The sequence below is a fragment of the Erinaceus europaeus genome, chromosome 1 (assembly GCF_950295315.1).
Source record: "Erinaceus europaeus chromosome 1, mEriEur2.1, whole genome shotgun sequence".
Lineage (NCBI taxonomy): Eukaryota > Metazoa > Chordata > Mammalia > Eulipotyphla > Erinaceidae > Erinaceus > Erinaceus europaeus.
The window spans coordinates 80023374-80030801 of NC_080162.1; positions in this window are offsets into that span (position 1 = coordinate 80023374).

A 7428-nucleotide genomic window follows, 5' to 3' on the forward strand; every position below is an offset into this window, starting at 1 on the left:
TGTTTTGGTATGTAATCAATTCAGGTTTGAACCCAGCCCACACTGCATTGAAGGAAGTTTCAGTACTATGACACTCTCTCTTTAAAATAAATAAATAAATAAATAAATAAGTAAATCTTTAGTTTCTCCCCTAATGCAGAATGTGAACTTGAAAATGCTGAATGGTGTGATCAGGCAGATGTAGTCGCTGCTGATAGAATCATAACCCAGGTCTTCCCACATAGACCTGAGCCCTAGCCCCTTTCCAGTGCATATATTCTCTGGACTCCAATATTTCTAGGTGAGCTGGAGACTAAGGGACCTTCCTGCTCTTAGGATCTTTGAGCGTGGGTAGCCTTGACTCTATCTTCCTTCCATCTCCAGGAACCCATGGGGAACAGCATATCCTGGGGCTGTGAGGGGCCTGAGGCTGAATGGAACCAAGACAGGGATTCAGGACTTGAGATCAGTTCAGATCAGGGAAACTGAAAAAGTAATAAGACTTGCTGGGAGTCCAGAATTGGCTACTTGCAGTCAGAGAGGTCATTATCAACTGCCAGCAAGTCCTGTGACTTCCTTGACCTTCATAGGCACTCATTTCTGTCAGACTGTACTACATATTCTGTAGAGTATCTCAAAAAGATTAGGAACATCTTGTGTTTGCCTATATTTTCTTTCTTTTCTATTTTATCTTTTAATTATTTTTTTTTTATTTTACAAAATTACATGTCAATAGGGGTTTAAACCCATACAGTTCCCACCACCAGAGTTCTGAATCTTCAGTCTCTACACTACAATCCACCACAGTTCTCCTAAGGTTGTAGATATGGGCCAACCATCATCTCTAAAACTATCTGACCACATTTGTACATAATTGTCCCCTTCTTCTCCTGATTCAATCCTCTCTTCCCCTCCAAGCCACTCATGGCATCATAACTACCTCCATGTGTCCCTCTCCTTTTCCTTCTCTCTCTCTGGGTGCTGATGGAGCTGGAGTTCAGAGCCCTCTTATCTTCATCCTATCACTTCCTCTCCGCTGGGAGTATAAGTCAAGGTTGTTTTTGGGGTGCAGAAGGCAGGAGATCTGGCTTCTTTAATTGCTTCTCTGCTGAGCATGGGTGTTGACAGGTCGATCCATACCCCCTGTTTCTATCTCTCCCTAGTAGACCAGAGCTCTGGAGGTGTGAGGATCCAGGACACATTGGTGAGGTCATCTGCCCAGAGAAGTTGGATGGCAGCATCTGTAACTTGGTGTCTGGAAGGTTTGCCTATATTTTTCAAAGGTACACTCAGCAATATTTTTCATCCCAATTGCTCAATCCCAATTTCATAGTGTAGTACCAATCCCCTTCTATCTGAATAGCAGGGTTCTCTCCCTGTGACTGCCTCAAATCACAGAGCACAATGAAACTGACATTGACTCCCAAGGCTAAGTCACAAAAAGCTGAATGGGTATTGTTCCACTCTCTCCCCAGCCTTCACCCTCTTCTTGTTGGGAGGAAGTCCAAATTTCTGGACTGGCCACATGTTAGTGTCACAGTCAACTCCACCTCTGACCTCCACTGACCATCAGATATGTGAGATAGTGAACCTTCAGATGATTCAGTCCCCAGTCTTGGAGCTGCCTGACTGAAGCCAAGTGGAACAGAAATGAACTGTCGTAAGAGCCTATCCAACTGCAAATAAATGGTGTTTCAAGCCTCTAAGTTAGAGGGGTGGGTAATTTGTTATGCTGCAGTAGATGACTGGAATGCTTGCCCAAGGTCAGACAGTTTGGAAGTGGTAGGGCTGGGCTGATTTGAAGCTCACCCAGTTCCAGAGTCTGTTGTCCTGCTCTGTTGAGTTGTGTCCAGCTGAGATACACAGTCTGTGCTATATAAAGCTCTGCTTGAACAGTAATGGGGGGAGAGGGGGAGACAGCAGGTGTCTCTCTGTCTGTCTTCCTCTTATCCCATCCTTCCCTCTCAATTTCTGCCTGTCTCTATCCAATAAATAAATAAAGATAATGAGGTCTGGGAGGTGCTACAGTGGATAAAGCACTGGATTCTCAACCACGAAGTCCTGAATTCAATCCCCGGCAGCACATGTACCAGTGTGATGTCTGGTTCTTTCTCTCTCTGCCTATCTTTCTCATGAATAAATAAATAAATTTAAAAAATAAATAAAGATAATAAAAAATATTTTTTAAAAAGGGGGGAATCAAAAAAAAATTTTTAAAAAGGGGGGGGGGGAATCAGGCAGTAACAGGGGGTTAAGCGCAGGTGGCGCAAAATGCAAGGACCAGCATAAGGATCCTCCTTGGAGTTCCCGGCTCCTCACCTGCAGGGAAGTCACTTCACAAGTGGTGAAGCAGGTCTGCAGGTGTCTATCTTTCTCTCCCCCTCTCTGTCTTCCCCTCCTCTCTCCAATTCTCTCTGTCCTATCCAACAATGATGACATCAATAACAACCACTACAGCAATAATAAAAAGAGAACAAGTGCATCAAAAGGAAAAATTAATTAATTAATTAAAAAGAAAAAGAAAGCCACTAGGAACAATGAAGTCATAGTGCAGGCACCAAGATCTAGTGATAACCCTGAAAGGAGGGGGAAAAAAGAGAGAGAAAGAAGAGGGGGGAAAGGAGAGAGAAGGAGGTGGAGAACCATCATATATGCCAGAGTAGTGCTTTGGTTCTAAATAAAAAAAAAGGGGGGGAGTCAAGCTGTAGCGCAGCGGCTTAAGCACAGGTGGCACAAAGCTCAAGGGCTGACCTAAGGATCCCAGTTCGAGCCCCTGGCTCCCCACCTGCAGGGTTCCCATCACAGGCGGTGAAGCAGGTCTGCAGGTGTCTATCTTTCCCTTCCCCTCTCTGTCTTCCCCTCCACTCTCTGTTTCTCCGTTTCCACTGTATCACCGCCCGACCCCCCCATAATTTTTTTTATAATTTTTTAAATTTATTTATTCCCTTTTGTTGCCCTTGTTGTTTTATTGTTGTAGTTATTATTGATGTCATTGTTGTTGGATAGGACAGAGAGAAATGGAGAGAGGAGGGGAAGACAGAGAGGGAGAGAAAGACAGATACCTGCAGACCTGCTTCACCGCCTGTGAAGGGACCTGCCTGCAGGTGGGGAGCCGGGGGCTGGAACCGGGATCCTGACGCCGGTCCTTGAGCTTAGCGCCACCTGCGCTTAACCCGCTGTGCTACAGCCCGACTCCCCCAATAATTTTTTTATGTATTGCCATCAGGGTTATCACTGGGGTTCAGTAACAGCACTATGAACCCATCACACCTGACAGCTCTTATTACTATTACTTATTTTGTCTCCGGGATTATCATTGGTGTTCAGTGCCAGCACTAGGAATCCACCATTTTGGTGGCCAATTTTTCCTTTCTTTTTAATTTTTTAAACTTTATTTATTTTTTAATTTTAAAAAATTACCCTTTTGTTGCCCTTCATGGTTGTTATTATTGTTGTTGTTATTGCTATCATTGTTGGATAGGACAGAGAGAGATATCAAGAGAGGAAGGGAAGACAGGTCTGCAGTTGTCTGTATTTCTTTCTCCCTCTCTGTCTTCCCCTCCTCTCTTGATTTCTTTCTGTCCTATCCAACAATGACAGAGAGGGAGAGAGAAATACAGACACCTGCAGACCTGCTTCATCACCTGTGAAGCGACTCCTCTGTAGGTGGGGAGCCAGGGCCTTGAACCGGGATACTTAGGCCAGTCCTTGCGCTTTGCGCTATGTGCGCTTAACCTGTTGTGCTACCATCGGACTCCCGATTATTGTTTTTAAAAAATTCATTTATTAGAGAGAAACTGAGATTGAAGGGGATATTACCAGGTAGAGAGAGAGTAGCTCCCAAATATGGGAAAGGTATATAAATATTGTTGACTGTGAAAGATAATACTTCTTTAATGAATTAAAATACTACAACCTAAGGAACATTCATTTTATTTTATCTTTTTTATATTAAATAAATTTTGTTAATTTTTAAAGATATATTTATTATTATTTTTAATATTTATTTTATTTATTTATTCCCTTTTGTTACCCTTGTTGTTTTATTGTTGTAGTTATTATTGTTGTCATCGTTGTTGGATAGGACAGAGAGAAATGGAGAGAGGAGGGGGAAGACAGAGAGGGGGAGACAAAGAGAGACACCTGCAGACCTTCTTCACCACCTGTGAAGCGACCCCCCTGCAGGTTGGGGGCTGGGGGCTCGAACCAGGATTCTGATGTCATTTCATGAGCTTTCTGCCATGTGCACTTAACCTACTGAAACTTCATTTATTTAACTTGATAGGACAGAGAGAAACTGAGAGGGGAAGGGTATGGGAAGGAGAGACAGGGAGACACCTATAGTAATGCTTCACCACTCATGAAGCATCCAGAACTATTATGCAGTGAGAAAAGTCATGATATTATATATATATATATATATATATATATATATATACATATATATATATATATATATTTTTTTTTTTTTTTCCTCCCCCAGAGCACTGTTCAGCTCTGGTTTACGGTGGTGCTAGGGGTTGAATTTGGGGTGTTCGGTGCCTCGGACATGAAAAGCTCTTTACATAACCATTATACCATTTTCTCCAGTCCACTTTTTTTTTTTTAAGATTTTATTTATTTATTTAGCCAGAGCACTATTCAGCTCTGGGTTATGATGGTGCTGGCAATTGAACCTGGGACCTCTGGAGCCTCAGGAATGAAAGTCCATAATCATTATGTTATCTCCCCAGCCCTGAAATGTCACTTTTTTTCCATATAGAGAGGCAGGGAGAGGGAAAGAGAGAGAGAGAGAGAGATAGAGAACAGCACCAAAACTTCCTTCAAAGAGGCTGGGCTCAGCTCAAGTCTGGGCTTCACACATGCAAAATAGCTCATTATTCGAGTGAACTATTTTGCCAATTCGAATATGTCATTTTCAATACTTAAAAATAATTCATAGGGTACATGTTCCATGAGTTCTTCAGTCTCCACCCCCCCTTTTTTTTTTGACTATTTCTTTCCTGGCAATGGCTATCTCTGTTCTGAAAGAGGCAGTGTGGAGAGATCTGATGGAGAAGAAGGGAAAAAATGCAGAGTTTGGATACCTGCCACTCTGACACCTAGAATTCTATCATGAAAGCTTTTTTAGGGGTGTATTATATGGTAATTAGGGTTTCTGCTAGATGATATTCTGAGTTTTCTTGAACATGAAAACAAAGAATGGGATAGTAAAACAAATCTCACTGTGTCCAAAAGTTCAGGGATTGAGGTTGGTAAAGACAGGATTGGGAGAGGGGTTTGAAAGCAGGAAAGGCAGATGTGTGACCCCAAGTTGTTTACCATTTCAACACATATTGCTACAGCTATGTTTAATGTAGCAACAGGGCCCCTCATTTGCCTGTTTTCCTCATAATAGGGACATTTTGACACCCCACTCTTCCTGAAGGGGACATTGCACCAGGGAATCTAGGAAGGGTATAAAGGGACCAGAGGGGCCAGCTGGTGGTTCAGAGAGCATAGGTGGGAGAGATAGCATAATGGGTATTCAAAGACTCTAATGCCTGAGGCACCAAAGGTGCTAGGTTCAATCCCCTGTACCACCATAAGCCAGAGCTGAGCAGTGCTCTGGTAAAACAAACAAACAAATAAATAAATAAAGTACATACATTATCATGCACAAAGACATCTGTATGGGTTCAAGCCCTAGTTCCTACCTGTAACATTTTAAAAAATCTTTTTAATTATCTTTATTCATTTATTGGATAGAGACAGCCAGAAATTGAGAGGAAGGGGAAGAAAGAGAAAGAGAGAGAGGAAGTTGAGCGGTATCGAAGTGGGTTAAGCACAGGCGGCGCGAAGTGCAAGGACTGGTGTAAGAATCCGGGTTCCAGCCCCTGGCTCCCCACCTGTGGGGCGGGGGGTCGCTTTACAGGTGGTGAAGCAGGTCTGCAGGTGTCTATCTTACTCTCCCCCTCTCTGTCTTCCCCACCTCTCTCCATTTCTCTGTCCTATCCAACAATGACAACATCAATAATAATAACTACAACAACAATAAAAAACAACAAGGGCAACAAAAGGGAAAATAAATAAATATAATAAAATAAAATAAAGAAAATCTTTTTAAAAAAGAGAGAGAGAGAAAGAGAGAGACACAATTTATGTCCTGCCACCTTCCAGTCACCAAGTTGCAGACGTGACCATGATTGCACCCTGACTTCTCTGGGCAGATGACCTCACCATTGTGTCCTGGAACCTCACCTCTCCAGAGCCCTACCTCACTAGGGATAGACAGAAATAGGCTGGGGGTATGGATCAGTCTGCTAACGCCCAATTCCAGCAGAGAAGCAGTTGCAGAAGCCAGAACTCCTTCCTTCTGTACCCCAAAAATAACTTTGATCCATACTCCCAGTGGTGGAGAAGTGATAGGAAGAAGAGGATAAAAGGGTTCTGAACTCCAGCTCCATCAGGTTCCAGAAAGAGTGGATGAAAAAGGAGAGAAATATTTGGATGTAGTAATAGAGTGATGTGTGGCTTGGAGGGGAAGAGAGGACTGGACCTGGAAGAAAAAGGGGGCAATTATGTACAAATGTAGACAGACAGTTGTAGAGATGACAGTTAACCCATATCTGCATTCTTGGGAGAACCACGGCGGTTTGCAGTGGAGGGACTTGGCATTCAGAACTCTGGTGGTGGGAACGGTATGGAACTATACCACTGTTGATACGTACTTTTGCAAATCAATATCAAACCACTAATAAAATTTAAAAAAAAAAAAGAGGAGAGAGACAGAGATACCTGCAGCCCTACTTCACTACTCAAGAAGCTTCCCCCTGCAGGTGGGGACTGGGGGCTTGAACCCAAGTACTTGAATGTTGTAACATGTGCATTCAACCACACCCCCCAATCCGACCCCTCCCCACCCGGGTTCCTACCTGTAGGGGAAAACTTTGCAATCTGTGGAACAGTGATACAGGAGTTTTCTCTATCTCTTCTTTTCCTCTCTCTCTCTCTCCTCCTTTTGCCCTCTCTCCAATATATATATATATATGTATGTATATATATAGATATATACATACATATATGTCATGTATGCCAGTGATAATCCTGGTGGCAAAATAAAATATAAAAAAGATAGCAAAGTCCTCTCCACTATGGCCAGCAGGGGGAGATCTCTTTTAATGTCAGTGTCAAGAAGGGGTGAGCTACCTGAGAGAGTGGGCTTACGCCCTGCTAAAGAGTCTGAGATTGCTCAACAATTTGTGTGGCTTTGTATGTTAACTCTCTTTTCAGCCATCAGGTTCCAGATGCCATCAGGATGCCGGCCAGGCTTCCCTGGACTGAAGACCCCACCAATGTGTCCTGGAGCTCCGCATGTTCAGCGGGGAAGCAATTACAGAAGCCAGACCTTCCATCTTCGGCAACCCACAATGACTCTGGGTCCATGCTCCCAGAGGGATAGAGAATGGG